This window comes from Dendrobates tinctorius, unplaced genomic scaffold, assembly GCF_039654945.1.
Source record: "Dendrobates tinctorius isolate UK_male_01 unplaced genomic scaffold, ASM3965494v1 ptg000056l, whole genome shotgun sequence".
Classification (NCBI taxonomy): domain Eukaryota; kingdom Metazoa; phylum Chordata; class Amphibia; order Anura; family Dendrobatidae; genus Dendrobates; species Dendrobates tinctorius.
Window position 1 is genome coordinate 16,454,152 of NW_027361724.1, and position 16,648 is coordinate 16,470,799.

Sequence of the window (16,648 nt, forward strand, 5' to 3'; positions counted from 1 at the left end):
GCCACTTTATTAGGTACACCTGTCCAACTGTGTGTTAAGACTTAATTTCTAATCAGCCAATCACATGGCGGCAACTCAGTGCATTTAGGCATGTAGACATGGTCAAGACAATCTCCTGCAGTTCAAACCGAGCATCAGTATGGGGAAGAAAGGTGATTTGAGTGCCTTTGAACGTGGCATGATTGTTGGTGCCAGAAGGGCTGGTCTGAGAATTTCAGAAACTGCTGATCTACTGGGATTTTCACGCACAACCATCTCTAGGGTTTACAGAGAATGGTCCGAAAAAGAAAAAAAATCCAGTGAGCGGCAGTTCTGTGGCCGGAAATGCCATGTTGATGCCAGAGGTCAGAGGAGAATGGGCAGACTGGTTCGAGCTGATAGAAAGGCAACAGTGACTCAAATTGCCACCCGTTACAACCAAGGTAGGCAGAAGAGCATCTCTGAACGCACAGTGCGTCGAACTTTGAGGCAGATGGGCTACAGCAGCAGAAGACCACACTGGGTACCACTCCTCTCAGCTAAGAACAGGAAACTGAGGCTACAATTTGCACAAGCTCATCGAAATTGGACAGTAGAAGATTGGAAAAACGTTGCCTGGTCTGATGAGTCTCGATTTCTGCTGCGACATTCGGATGGTAGGGTCAGAATTTGGCGTAAACAACATGAAAGCATGGATCCATCCTGCCTTGTATCAACGGTTCAGGCTGGTGGTGGTGGTGTCATGGTGTGGGGAATTTTTTCTTGGCACTCTTTGGGCCCCTTGGTACCAATTGAGCATCGTTGCAACGCCACAGCCTACCTGAGTATTGTTGCTGACCATGTCCATCCCTTTATGACCACAATGTACCCAACATCTGATGGCTACTTTCAGCAGGATAATGCGCCATGTCATAAAGCTCGAATCATCTCAGATTGGTTTCTTGAACATGACAATGAGTTCACTGTACTCAAATGGCCTCCTCAGTCACCAGATCTCAATCCAATAGAGCATCTTTGGGATGTGGTGGAACGGGAGATTCGCATCAGGGATGTGCAGCCGACAAATCTGCGCCAACTGTGTGATGCCATCATGTCAATATGGTCCAAAATCTCTGAGGAATGCTTCCAGCACCTTGTTGAATCTCTGCCACGAAGAATTGAGGCAGTTCTGAAGGCAAAAGGGGGTCCAACCCGTTACTAGCATGGTGTACCTAATAAAGTGGCCAGTGAGTGTAGATGGTGGCCCGATTCTAACGCATCGGGTATTCTAGAATATGGCCAATTCGCATGAATATTACTCCTTCTTATCCAAAATGAAGCGAACCACAATTATATTAAAAACATGTAACTTTATTAAACAAAATAAAGACATTAAAAATTGGTTACATATTCATTGTTTCCTGATAACATACCCGAAAAGGGGATAAAAAAACAGCAGACAATAACAATGGAGGTTCTAATCCATACACATATCCAAAGTGTTATTTCATATAAACCTGCACCTAAGTATCATTAGTAATACACCTAAGAATAGCAGTTTATTTAATCACCATCCAAAACAAACATTAATATTCCTATCCAGAAAAAAACATATCCTGGGAGATCAATAAGATTTTTTCTGGATAGGAATATTAATGTTTGTTTTGGATGACGGTAGCAGTGGCGTGCGTCCTTCGATTTCCATACTGCGCCTGCCGCTGATTGGCCGCGACCAATCAGCGACCAGGATTTCCGTTACAGACAGACAGAATTAGACGATTATATAGTAGATGGGATCACGTGACCACTGTTTGTTCATCCAGAAACATAGGGTAAAGAGGACCCTTATTCCCATTCTATTTTCTGGACTGCCATTTATCAGGCTTTTATAGAATACTAGAAATAGGCCCGATGCTATCGCATCGGGAGTGCGGTGAAATTAAGCCGTCACCGCTATTCCCCACGCAGGCGCAGTAACAGCTGCGTCGTTACCGCGCATGCTTGGGTAAAGCGTGCAGTTGAGGCTGTTACTGCGCATGCGTGGGAATAGCGGTGACGTGAATGTCACTTGCACAGGCGCCGTTTGTGGCCACGAACTGCACCTGCTCAAGTGACATACACGTCACCGCTATTCCCGCGCATGCGTAGTAACGACGCGGCTGTTACTGCGCCTGCGTGGGAATAACGGAGACGTGTATGTCACTTGCGCCATGTAGTGATTCAACATGACAATGTGGCCCCCAGACCCCAAAAGGTTGTGGTTCCCGACTGTTGACTCATCTTAACAGACAGTCGCCCAATGAACGAGCAGGATCATTTAAGTGATTTCTTCATTGAGAACAGTTGTGGCAGTAGTCAGGCCTGGGTGTGGCTAGGAAAATTGAACTCCGCTTCCCAAAAATATGTTAAACCACAGTTAATTTATGTTTTAAAGGAGAGGACAATCACTTTTTCACACAGGGCCCTGTAGGTTTGGATTTCTTTTTCTCTTAATAATAAAAGACCTTCATATCAAAACAGCATTTTGTGTTGACTTGTGTTATCTTTGTCTAATATTTACATTTGTTTGTTGATCTGAAACATTTAAGTGTGACAAACATGCAAAAGAATAGGAAATCAGGAAGGAGGCAAACACTTTTTCACACAACCGTATATATTGTTCATCGGACAGTCAGTGACCTCTGATTGGTTTGTATATAGTTGATCAGCAATCATTTAAAGGGAATCTGTCACAAGGTTTTTTTTTTCCATGTAATCTGAGAGCAGCATAGTATAGGAACAGAGACCCTGATTACAGAGATGTGTCACTTACTGGGCTATGTGTTGCTATTTCAGTACAGTGTTTTACCAGCCAGAGATTATCACTACAGGACAACGCCGCACGTACAGGGTAATCCAACACTAGCCTGCACTGACTAGCGGGTATCCTCACTATACAGTTTACACATAAACCTGTGGTGATGGCGGATTATACACGTCTTGGCAACTGAGCTCTGCTAGATCTGATCTGCAGCAGAGGCTCTATCATCACTGCAGCATCCAGTAAACTAAGTGATACATCCGTGGAATCGGGGTCTCTGTCCCTACTTCATGCTTCTGTCAGATTACATAGTGTCGCAGATTGTGCTACATTTTCGACAGAAAAATGCAGCATGTTGCATGATTTTATGTGGTAAAATGGTAGAAAATTGACGGACCCCAATATAATGGATGGGGTCTGTGGAGCACTGATCTTTTGATGCAGTAGAACAACGGAAATGATTAGCACAGAAGTGAATGGTGCCCTACAAAACTAGAGTTTGGGAAATTAACTTATTATTTTTACTGGACAACCCATATATCACCAATAGGCAGGATATGTGATGTTGTTGATCAGTGGGGGCCTGACTGCAGGGACCGGCACCGATCCGCAGAACGGGGAACTTTTATTCCCATATTGGATAGGACCTATCTTGTTTTCACTGGACACCAACTTTTAATTATCCCTGGCATCATGCTGAGGAGAGCATTAAAGGTACATATCCACAGGCGCAAATACAGCAGAGTTTTTACAGTGTGTGCAATTCTTAGAAATCTACTGCACTTGGCTGCGGAGAAAATCCGCAGTGTAAACTGACTGGCACTGCTGATGTGAAATCCATGGCATGGTACTTTATTCTGCTGTTATTAATGTAGATTTCATCCATTACAATGCACTGCACCATTTTTGCAAAAATATCAGACGGGCAGCAAATATGGGGCTATTGTTACAACAGACCCTACAAGTTTTCCCCCCTGACTGAGAGGGCTCGTCTCACACTGCTGGCAAATAAGTAGGAAATGGAATTTAAGATGTATTATTACCAAGCCTGGTTTAAAATATTGATTCTGAGAAAGCAAAAGGTGTCATAGCTGCTAAATAATGAGATATTGTAATTAGTTTTATATTTAATATTTAATGTTGGCTTTCAGTTGCATAAAGCAAATTACTTTCCCATAAGTTTTAAAACGAACCTGACATCAGAAAAAACACTAGATATGGGGGTTAATCTGCAGGTTAACAGCATTACTAACCTGCCCGGCACCCGCACTTAGCCGAACACTGCAGGGAGAAAATTAACTTCATTTTCCACAGCAACATTTGTATTCCGTCACGGGGCGGCGCTGGTTTAGTCACTGCTCTGAGAATACAGATTGGCGGCTATAACCGGGACCTTGAGTGACAGCCGGACCTAATGCCGGAGGCGCGGTTACTGAACCAGCGCCACCCCCGTGACTGAAACCGAATGCTGCCAGGGGAGAATAAAGTTAATTTTCTCCCCGCAGCATTCACCTAAGTGCAGGCGCTGGGCAGGTTAGTAACGCTATTAACCTGCAGTTTAACCCCATATTGACCCCGTATATGCAGTTTAATAGCGTTTTTTTTCCTGTCACAGGTTCCCTTTAAGAGGTAGATTACCCCTTTTGTGCTGTGTGCCCACGTTGCGTTTTATTAAACGTTTTTGAAGCGTTTGTGCCAGATCAGATGCTTCAGAAACGCTTAAAATAAGCTTCCCATTCTTTTTAATGCATTTTTGCCTTTTTGTGCCAATTGATGCGTGTTTTTCCGTATAGGAAACGCTTAGCGGTTAAAAACGCAGCATGTTCATTAATTTCCGCTTAAGTTCGCGTATTTAGCTATTTCCTATGAGTCCAGAAGACGCGCGGAAAAAAACCGCATCAAAAACGCGCGTTTTTTAAGCAAACACGCGCGGAAATAAAACGCGCGTTTTCTGGAAAGCAGTCCGGTTTTATGTCAGGTTTTAAACGCTAACGTGGGCACATAGCCTTAATATGGCAGCTGTAAGACATGGAGTTAGTTAGGGTTGATTTTTATATTAACATTATTGTTTGAAACTCTGAGATTGAAATAAATTCAGTTATTTTTGGTTTTCTTAAAAAAAAAAAAATAAGTTTGATAATATACAGGAATCGCTGAAAATCATAGTTCTCATATAGGAGTCGTATAACTTTGTGCTCTACAGTATCAAATCAAGAAAGGAACAAGCCACTAGAAAAAAAGGAAATCTTTTCTAATGGTTTTAACAAAAACTTCACTGCTTTGTGCTGCCAGGATTTGAGTCTATATCACAACTGTCTTAAATGGAATCTGTTGGACAGAGACCCTGATTCCAGCAATGTGTCACTAACTGGGCTGCTTGCTAGTTATATATCACAATTCTGTATCCTCAAATGTTTGGAAAGAGTAGTCCATAGCACTTTTCATTACTATGGTATGCAACAATGCTTTTTGTCCCTATTCTTAAAGCGAATACAACAGGTGATACCTGCTGCCCATTGAGCAGTATGTATCAGGCACTGGCTGCATGACTCCAGCCATACAGTCATGGCTATAAGTGTTGGCATCATTGAAATTGTGCCAGAAAATTAGGTATTTCTCCCAGAAAATTATTGCAATTACACGTTTATTATTTTTTGTGTATTGGACTCAGCACACAAAAAATAAAAATTAAAAAGGGCAGATTGGACATAATTTAATGTGTAACCTCAAAAATGGTCCGGATAAAATTGTTGGTACCGTCAACTTAATATTTGGTTGCACACCCTTTGGAATAAATGACTGCCATCAATCGCTTTCTATAACCATCAACAAGCTTCTTACACCGCTCAAATGGAATTTTGGAGCACTCTTATTATGTAATCTGCTCCAGTCTCTGATATGTGAAGGCGTCTTCTTCCAACAGCAATAAGATCTCTCCACAGGCGATCAATGGGATCAGGGGAAAGAGACCACAAACACTCCCTGGAGTCAAAAAGGATCTGGCATTTTTTAACATGTCACAAGGTTTCATATGCCTCCAGAATTATTATCCGGCCAATGGATTGAAACTTCAACTTCCTAACAAGAAAGTTTAATCCAAACTGCTCCTCCTCTAGATCCACAAGAAGTGAAATCAGTCACATGCGCACGTTCCCAGCATAGTGATATTGTCTTCCTATACACTGATGGACCCAGTATAGGTTAGTAGGGACTGCATAACAAAACTTGTGTAATTGCAATAATTTTCTGGGAGAAATGCATCATTTTCTGAAACAATTTCAAGGGTGCCAACACTTTCGGCCATAACTGTAGCAGGACCATTATTTGTGTTGCAACAGGACAATGGCCCAAAACACCTCCTGGCTATGTGACCAAGACTGAGAAGGGATGGAGGCTGTGTTCGATGACATGGCCTCTTTAATCATCCAACCTTAACCCAATTGAGATGGTTTGGAGTGAGTTGGACGCAGAATGAAAGGCAAAGAAGGGCAGCAAAAAGTGCTCGGCACCTCTGGGAACTCCTTTATGACTTGTAGAGCCAGTCCAGGTAATGGTCTGATATAGCTGCTTGAGAAAATGCCACAAGGGTGAAAAACTGTCAAGGTAAGGACATAGACAGCCGTATAAATCGGACCTAGGCGTGACAGCTTCATGCATTTCTATGCAGCTGGTCACGCTCATGTTGGGAGAGTAGCCAGCCAGTCCGTGCACTGTGTTTCGATCACAGACCGATTTATATGGTCATCTGACTGCACTGTACAAGGGGAGGTATTCTGAGGAATCTAAGGTTCAACACATTCTGGTTTGTTTCATGCTTCTTTTTTTTACTCCTCGCTTCCTTATTGTGTTCCTGCAGTCTGAATCTACAATGTGCACATTCCAATAAGCACAAAAGAAACCATTGCACAAACTAGTGTATCCAATCTTTTTCCCGATACTATATGTATTTTTTTTTTTTTTTTTACAGTATATAAAATAATTAAGCGCAATAGCGAAAGCTAATTGTATGTTCTACCCTACTGGTATGGTGTTCCGTGAACTCCTGCATCTCTTACAGATTGTGGTTACAGCTGCTCCGCTAAGAACATCCATATTTACTTCAAATAGTGATCGTTGCAGGATGGATCAAATTAACTTTAGTTTATTCCCTTTGCTCTCGGGGTTCTGTGCTAATTTGCCTTCGCTGATCTCGTAAACAGGTTTTCCACTAAGTATCCTGCATAATTCAAAAGACAATAATGTGCACACATTAAACTCTTAGTCCCAGGGAGAAGAGAATTGTTTTGTACGTTGATAACTTTTAATGGATCGTCATATTAAAAAAAAAAAAAAAATCATAATCATGTAAGCTATCCTACACCATGAAGGTCTTCGAAAATCAAATGGACAAACAGGAAGCAAATTAAAAAGGAATTGAGAGGCTGAGATAAGGGCATTTTTTTGCTCCATTATGCTGCCGCTCAACATCCTTTATTTTCTGGCTGAAATTATAATAGAACGCCGGGTACATAAAAACATCTAACAAATGATATGGAGGATTATAAATAATCTAATATCAGATAATGTACAATTGATCGAGAAGGGTTGTACTTCATGCCCCTGTGTCTTTCTTCAACCTATAATACCGTTTTTAAAGTAAATTTGCATGAGAACATTAGATAAATGTACCTTAATATATGCAGCATTGATGCAAAATATGGAACACTTACATAGTATGTGACTAAGCCTAGGTTCACACTTGTACATATGCATAGGATGTACAGTGGGGAAAATAAGTATTTGGTACGCTGCAAGATTTTCCACCTACAAATAATGGAGAGGGTCTGTATTTTTTATCGTAGGTAACTTTCAACTGTGAGAGGCAGAATCAAAAAATAAAAACCAGAAAATCACATTGACCCTCTAACTCTATCTCTGGAGGCTCACGGGCATATATGAGGCTGTCGACTTCCGGTCAGTAGATCTGCGACAAGGTCGTGCATCCCTATCTGTACTCGGACAGCAAAACGGGATGTATGAATCCGGTCTAAAGCTAGGGGCTTCACAGAGACTTTATCCATGATACATGTGGCACGACCAATGATCCCTCTATGTTGGATGCTTTCATGTGGCACTAAAGGGTGTTTAACTTTATTAAAGCTATTAAATAATTTTAAGAAAATGACATGGAGTCCCCCCTATTTTTCATAACCAGCAAAGCAGACAGCTGGGAGCTGATATCCAGCTGGGAAGGTCCATGGTTATCTGGTCCTTAAAATAGAAGCCCGCAGCCACCCCAGAATTGGCGTAGTGCCTTGGCGCTTACTGATTGCTCTGGTGCGGTGGCAATCAAAGTTAAGGTTTATCGGGTTCATGTCATATTTGTAATGTCAGCTGGCATCAAGACCATGGGTTAGTAACGGAGAGGCATCTATCAGACACCAGCTTTACTAATCCGTAATTTAAAAGAAAAAAGCACAGAAAAAAATAGCTTATCTTAAAAAACATCCCTCCACTCCTTGCTCGCCAATAAAAAAAAAAAAAGACACATGCAGATTGGAAGTAGTCCAGAAATGGGAACCTGAAAGACATAAAAAGAAAGAATTAAATAAAGACAAGAAACACTCCTTCATTCACCTATTATTACTAAATAAAACATCTCTGCATGTCCAACAAAATCTATGGCGTATCCACGATGTCCATCGATTCAGTACTGCAACCTATGCAGCATAGTTCTGAGAACGACGCTTTATAGGTCATTTCTTGATGACATCAGTAACTCAGTAGCGTCATCGCGTGTGATACACGACCAGGAGTAATCTATGAGGCGTCGTTTTGAGAACAACGCACCATAGGTTGCAGTAGATATTCAAAGTTTCTCTATCCAGACCCAGCGACTCTGAGCAGCGATGACATCAGTAACTATACCGCTCAGAGTCGAGTCTCGTAGAGGCCAGAGTGGCCCGGCGACTCTGATGAACCATATAGCTACTGATGTCACTGCTCTTCAGAGTCATCGAGTCTCAAAGGCCAGAGTGGCTCGGCGACTCTGATGAGCCGTATAGCTACTGATGTCACTGCACTTCAGAGTCATCGAGTCTCAAAGGCCAGAGTGGCTCGGCGACTCTGATGAACCGTATAGCTACTGATGACACCGATCTTCAGAGTCATCGAGTCTCAGAGGCCCGAGTGGCTCAGAGACTCTGATGAGCTGTATAGCTACTGATGTCACCGCTCTTCAGAGTCATCGAGTCTCAGAGGTCAGAGTGGCTAAGAGACTCTGATGAGCCGTATAGCTACTGATGTCACCGCTCTTCAGAGTCATCAAGTCGCATAGAGTCCAGAGTGGCTCGGTGACTCTGATGAACCATATAGCTACTGATGTTATCGCTCTTCAGAGTCATCGAGTCTCATAGAGTCCAGAGTGGCTAGCCGACTCTGATGAACCACATAGCTACTGATGTCACCGCTCTTCAGAGTCATTGAGTCTCAGAGACCAGTGAGGCTCGGCGACTCTGATGAGCCATATAGCTACTGATGTCGCCACTCTTCAGAGTCATCAAGTCTCAGAGGCCAGAGTGGCTCGGCGACTCTGATGAGCCATATAGCTACTGATGTCACTGCTCTTCAGAGTCATCAAGTCTCATAGAGGCCAGAGTGGCTCGGCGACTCTGATGAGCGATATAGCTACTGATGTCACCACTCTTCAGAGCCGCCAAGTCTTGCTAGAGGCGGTAACTTGGATTCTGTACTGCAACCATATGTCACTTCTGGTCACGTCTCACGAGCAATGACGTTACCGAGCTACTGACGTCATCACTCGTGAGACAGGACCGGGAGTGACCTATGAATCGTCGTTCTCAGAATGATGCTACATAGGTTGCAGTACTGAATCACTGCACCTTGTGGGATCTCAATGGATTACGTTGGTCCTGTGGGGATTTCTTTTAATAATAAATTGTTGAATAAGGGATAAATAATTCTCTATTTTTAGACTACCGTACTTTGGATCTTCATGTTTGTTTGTTTTTTTATTAAATTGGTGAACGAGGTGGGGGAGGGTGTTTTTTTTAATAAACTATTTTTTTCTCTGTGTGTTTTTCTTTTAAATCACTGGGTTGTTAATGGGGGTGTCTTATAGACGTCTATCCATTACTAAAACCAGGGTTTGATGCTAGCTGATATCAACCCCATAAACCATTATCCCGACTGTCACCACACCAGGGCAATTAGTAAGAGCGAAGGCAAAGTGCCTGAACATGCGCATCTGTGATACACCAATTCTGGGGCGGCTGTGGTCTTGTATTTTTAGGCTGGGAAGGGCCTAATAACCATGGACCTTCCCAGCCTGATAATATAAACCTGCAGCTGTTTGCTTTACCTTGGCTGGTTATCAAAAAATAAGGGGGACCTCACATCATTTTTTTAAATGATTTATTTAATAGGTTTAATAAAATTAAAAACCCTTTCGTGCCTCATGAAAGGCAATAAAGAGTGAAAGTTTATTACATGTAGGGGGGTTGTGAAATTACAGTTGAAACCAGAAGTTTACATACAATATATAAAAAGACACATGCATGTTTTGCCTCAATACGCATGTAATACGTATGCTAGTTGAGAAAAATTGCATTGTACTCACATGACACTCGTTCTACTTTTCTGGATCAACATCAGACCTATATTTTACATGGTTTTATGACTCCAGCCTTAGATGACAAATGGCTGGACATCTGCATTATATACTAGAATTTAGCCACATATTACGACGTATTTAATCAGTACTTTAATTTTCTGAATGAAGCTCAAGAGTGAATTCTAGAAAGATAAATGATTCCATTTCATTTGTTCTTTGTTCAGAATCCAATTCGTTTTTTTTTACATTGAGAAAAAAATACTTATCAAACACAAAAGTGTGAATGAGGCCTGAGTTTATTCCACTCTGGAACATGTTTCCCAAATATTTTAGGGTTGTAGTGCTACCTAATGCCCTGCAGGGGGTGCTACTTTCTTTTCTTTCACCTGCAGCATCTTCTAATTACTGGTGGAGCCTCATCTAACAGTAATGAACAGACTTCTATTAAATCTGTCATTTCACCCACTAAAAACGTAAATGCAGAATTTATGTTTATGTATTAAGATATCAAGCATGGTAGTTGAAACTACCATATGAATACAGATTTTATGTTGCTTTTTTATCAGTAGCCTAGATTTCATCAGAGCTGATTTCACCAAATGAAAGAGAGGTTAGGAACGCTCTTTAAGAGACCATAAAATCAATTTTTAAACTGCAGTGTGCAAATAAAGTCTAAAGCGACGGCGTGCACCTTTCATCAGATAGAACTCCTCTATGTTAAACGGTTGGGTGCCTGTGAACATACATTGCATTTCTTGTTTTGTACTGATCCTTGGTGTGTTAAGGAGGACCTGTTAGCAGGAAAAAAATGGGCAATTTTGCTCTTATATTATTCCCACTGATCTCTTGAGTCGTCTTTAAAAATTCACCATATAGTTGCAGAGATCTGGGCCTTTTTATTCAGTGCTAGTTTTTGTGGTCTTTGCAAGAGTGGTGCTCACAGGATCCTCTGGGGTGTGTCTTTAGGCTGATCTGCATAATTACCCTTTGAGCAACGCCCCCTTGTAAAGACCATAAAAATTAGCACTAAATAAAAAGGCACAGATCTCTGCAACTATATTGTGGACTTAAAAAACAAAAGAAGAAAATTACTCTGAAGCAGCAGGAATAGAACAAAAGCATAAACTGTCTATTTTTGACCTGTGACAGTTCTTTAAAGGTGAACTTGTCAGGTGATTCATGCTTGAGCCGAATCAGAGACAGACTACTATATACGTCTGTTTCACTCTAAGGGCGGGGTCACACTTGCGTGTGTGATGCGAGAAACTCGCGTGAGTCTCTCGCATCAATACCCGGCACTCGGGACTGGAGTGTGCGGCTGCATAGAAATACATGCAGATGCACATTCCGGTCCGAATGCCGGGTATTGATGCAAGAGTTTCTCGCATCACACTCGCAAGTGTAATCCCGGCCTAAGACTCAGCAGCATTTTAGGTACAACTTGCTGTGAACTAGGAGCCCTGAAAGGGGATATACAGAAGACTAGTCACCGGGGTGGGTCCCGGCTAGCTAGTCCCAACCCAGCTCTGCTTGACTGACAGGTGTTTATGTGTTCAATGAAAGACCTGTCAATAATGTAGACTCTGGTGCTGAGAAGCTGACGGAGACCCACCTCTGTGACTCAATCACCTATTTCTTGATTTGTTGTTCAATAGATATTTTCTCTAAAATGTGCTATAACTGTGGTGCCCCTGAGGGTTCAGTCGCCACAGAGGTACTGCAACTCACCCAGAGGTGCGGTACCCCACTCTCAGGTAAGGAGGGAGCACCACCCAGGAGTCTAACACCTGCACCCAACACACACTATAACAGCAGGGCACCCTGGACGTACCCTACGGGAGGATGGGCTCATCCCAGGCTGGGTAGTAAAGGGTGTTGGGAAGTGGGTGGAGATGGTAGGAAGAGAGAGGAGAAGCTTAGACAGCAGAATAGAACAGGAAGGGAAGTGGAGAGACGTGTAGTGGAGCAGCTCCCTGTCAGAACGAGCTGCAGAAAGGAAACCAGATTGAAGGAAGCCCCCCGGAAGAGGGAAGGGGTCCTAGGGGCACGGATAGTGAACATTCCATCCATGGGGCCCGGTCCAGTATTGAAGGGACCAGGTCGCAGTTGGGTACCGGCCCCCAAGCCTAGAGGAGAAATCATCAGACTCAGCTAGAAAGCCGGAGGCAGTGGCACCTCTAGGTGCTTCAGCCACAATTATCTTCGAGCAAGGGGACGCAGAGAGGACGTCACCCAACAAGGTCCACGGCTGCTGGCTCGGGACACTGACTGTGAGGTGTTGGGCAAGAAGGGTGGAAAGCCAGCACAGTGAGATGGCCAGGAAAGGCACATACAGAAAGGAGTTCTGGAAAAGTGCATCCCAATCTACCTGGGAGTTTGCTGGATCCCTCACCTGGAGGACACAGCGCCAAGAGGGCATCTGTGCACACCAGAACTGTAAGTAAAGCTTTGGAAACTGCACCCAGCTGTGTCCTCTAATCATTCCTGCATCACCTGCCCCTGCACCACATTCATCATCCTCATCTTTAAGATTAACATCTACATCCAAATTGCCCTGGGATACAGATTTACCTGTGGAGAGCTAAACCACCTCTGCTGCCCTGTCACCATCCCAGAGGATCTGCAAAGCAGCGTCGGTCCCCTGACCGAATACTACAGGTGGCGTCACGAACACTTTATTATAAACTTTATTATCCCCTTCCTCATCAAGCCCCTTTTTATTGGACGCCCAGGGCCATGGACCGGGTCACTGCAAAGAGCATGCTCCAATAACACCTTATCCCAGCATGTTTGCTCATCACTAGTAAACTCTGTTCATACTTAAAAGGGGTTTCCAAGCTTGGGGCTCAAGTTTGTAGTTACTCTATGTGACTGCAGACTTATGAATCATCCCAGCGCGCACACTGCACGCTGTCAGGATTCTCCAGTGCCGGTAGCGGGCGGTTATGTTACTGCAAGTATGCGATTTGCAATTGACTTGTACTGAGTGAGGCAGCGCACGTCTAGTTGGCATGTGACTGTATGAATACGCCCGCCCGCTCCCAGCACCAGAGAATCCGGACAGCGCGCACTCTGCACACTGTGAGGATTCCCAACTCTACAGTCACTTCGAATGACCGCAGATTTGAACCCAAGCTTGGAAAACCCCTTTAATAAAGCCAAGTCTAAAGCTAGCCACACACTTCGTTGTCCAGAGTGCAGCTGATCATCTGTGATATTGTATGTGCAAACAATCCCAGCAGCAACATAACTAAACTAAAAAAAAAAAGGGGGAAAGATGTTGCACAAAGTCCCGACAAAGGTCTGAAAAAAATGCAACCAACAGATTACATTGTTAGCGAGAAATCCACGATCCGTCATTGCAAATTAATTTTCATATGATCAGCAGCAGAAATGGTCAGACTTATCCCATATGGGCAACTTTTATTCTCTCACACGTGGTTGTTTTTATGACCCCAAGTTGCATAGAGCAGTAGGAGGCCACTTCTTTTGGACCCAAGTGTAGCTCTGAATGTCTCTAAAATTTAAAGGGAGGATTTTTAGACTGCGCCCCATGAGGGTATGTGTGCAAGTGTTTTGATGAATATTTTGGATCAGGCCCGCTTGAAAGAATCTTCCTTTCATTTCTATTGTAAAACAAACTTGCTGATCATATGCTCAATCCTGGAAGAGTTTTAGTTTAGCTTCAGGTGAGAACATTCCTGGTGGGAGAAAACAAAGTACATGTAAGGCCGCTGTCACACTTCAGGCTTTCGGTATCCGGCTTGGGGCGGCGAAAAACCGGACTACCAGATCCGGCCGCATACGCAGACACCGGATCCTTCTTTCTGCCGGATATATTCCTGGCAGAGAAGGTTTCCGGGCATGCGCAGTGCGAAAAACCGGTCCGGCGTTGGGAAAAAACGTTGCATGCAACGTTTTTTCCAGACGCCGGACCGGCTCTTTTCTCCGGATCCGGAAAAAAACGGACGCGCCACATTGCCATCCGGCGCAACTCGGCGGCAATGAAACAGCACGGGGAAAAAGCCGGATCTGGTCGTAACAGGCGCCGATCCGGCAGTCCGGTTTTTCGCCGCACCATGCCGGATACCGAAAGCCTGAATTGTGAAAGCGGCCTTACTTCATTGAAGACTCTCCTGATAAAAATCACTCCAAACAAGGCAAAGGCTGCACAAAACGCGGCACGAAAAAAACCTCTAACCCTATCCAAGAAAAAACCCTATCCAATGTATAGGGGATGACTTTCGGATCTCTAGCGTGGCCCCCAGCGCTCCTCTGATGAGACCTGCCTCAATGGAACAGGAGTTGATCATACTCACTCCAATGGAAGGAAATCAGCCAAGCGCAGCGAAACACATCTCACAACCAGCCTCCGGCCGTGCATCAGTTATGTCGACCAATCAGCGAGGGCTTCTTTACCACGTTTACTCCTTTGCGCCACGCTTCAACTTCAGAGAGAATCCATTTTCCAGGTGTCTTCGCCAACCACCTCAATACTTCTGGGAACTTCCTCCAACCGCTGCACCATTCCTGTCCAACCCGCGCCGACTCAAGCTAGATTCATACATCTGTGTGAGTGTCACCATCCCAGAGAAATGAAGCTATGCTTTTTTATTTTTTCCCCAGGTGTCATCCTAGTTGCTCCCCCCCCAATGAAGAAGTGTGCTCGCTTGTAAGCCAATAATAAACCACTTGGAAGGTCACATTTTTACTAAAGTTTATCACTAAGCAACAAATCCGAGAGACATGCAAGCAAATCGGAAGACTTCCAAGTTGCATTTGTCTCACGGATCCCCATAGATTTGAAACGCAGATCAGAATAGGACACGCTCCAAATATCACTAAGATCTGTGAATACAACCATACTCTATGGGTCTGAGAAAAAAATATATATCGGACAGCACAGATGTGTGAATCTAACCTTCAGCAACGCTCCAAGGAGCTGTGTATATACTATATAGCATGGACTCCACTCTATAGTATATACTGTATATAGATCCACATTATTATTGGCTTTCAAGCGAGCACACACTTCATAGTGTGGAGCGGAGTCACCTCCAGAGCTGCAGTCACTGTTCTGCTGTTACATCATATCTTATACCCCAGTCACCTCCAGAGCTGCAGTCACTTCTGCTGTTACATCATATATACCTGTCATCTCCAGAGCTGCAGTCACTATTCTGCTGTTACATTATATCATATACCCCAGTCATATCCAGAGCTAGTCACTATTCTGCTGACATCATATCATACACCCGTCATCTCCAGAGCTGCCAGTCACTATTCTGCTTACATCATATCATATACCCGTCATCTCCAGAGCTGCAGTCACTATTCTGCTTACATCATATCATACACCCGTCATCTCCAGAGCTGCAGTCACTATTCTGCTTACATCATATCATACACCCGTCATCTCCAGAGCTGCAGTCACTATTCTGCTTACATCATATCATATACCCGTCATCTCCAGAGCTGCAGTCACTATTCGGCTGTTGCATCATATCTTATACCCCAGTCACCTCCAGAGCTGCAGTCACTGTTCTGCTGTTGCATCATATCTTATACCCCAGTCACCTCCAGAGCTGCAGTCACTATTCTGCTTACATCATATCATATACCAGTCATCTCCAGAGCAGCAGTCACTATTCTGCTGTTACATCATATCATATACCCCAGTCATGTCCAGAGCTGCAGTCACTATTCTGCTTACATCATATCATATACCCATCATCTCCAGAGCTGCAGTCACTATGCTGCTGCTACATCATGTTTTATACCCAGTCCCCTCCAGAGCTGCAGTCACATCATATCTTATAATCCAGTTACATCCAGAGCTGCATTCACTATTCTGCTGTTACATCATATCATATACCCCAGTCATCTTCAGAGCTGCAGTCACTATTCTGCTGCTACATCATGTCTTATACCCCAGTCATCTCCAGAGCTGCAGACACTATTCTGCTTACATCATATCATATACCCGTCATCTCCAGAGCTGCAGTCACTATTCTGCTGTTACATCATATCTTATACTCCGGTTACGTCCAGAGCTGCAGTCACTATTCTACTGTTACATCATATCTTATACTCCGGTTACGACCAGAGCTGCAGACACTATTCTGCTGTTACATCATATCTTATACCCCAAGCATCTTCAGAGCTGCAGTCACTATTCTGCAGTTATGTGTGATATGCTGTGTGTATGATATATTGATATCATACATATGTGGTCAAAATTGTTGGTACCCCTCGTTTAATTACAGAAAAACCCACAA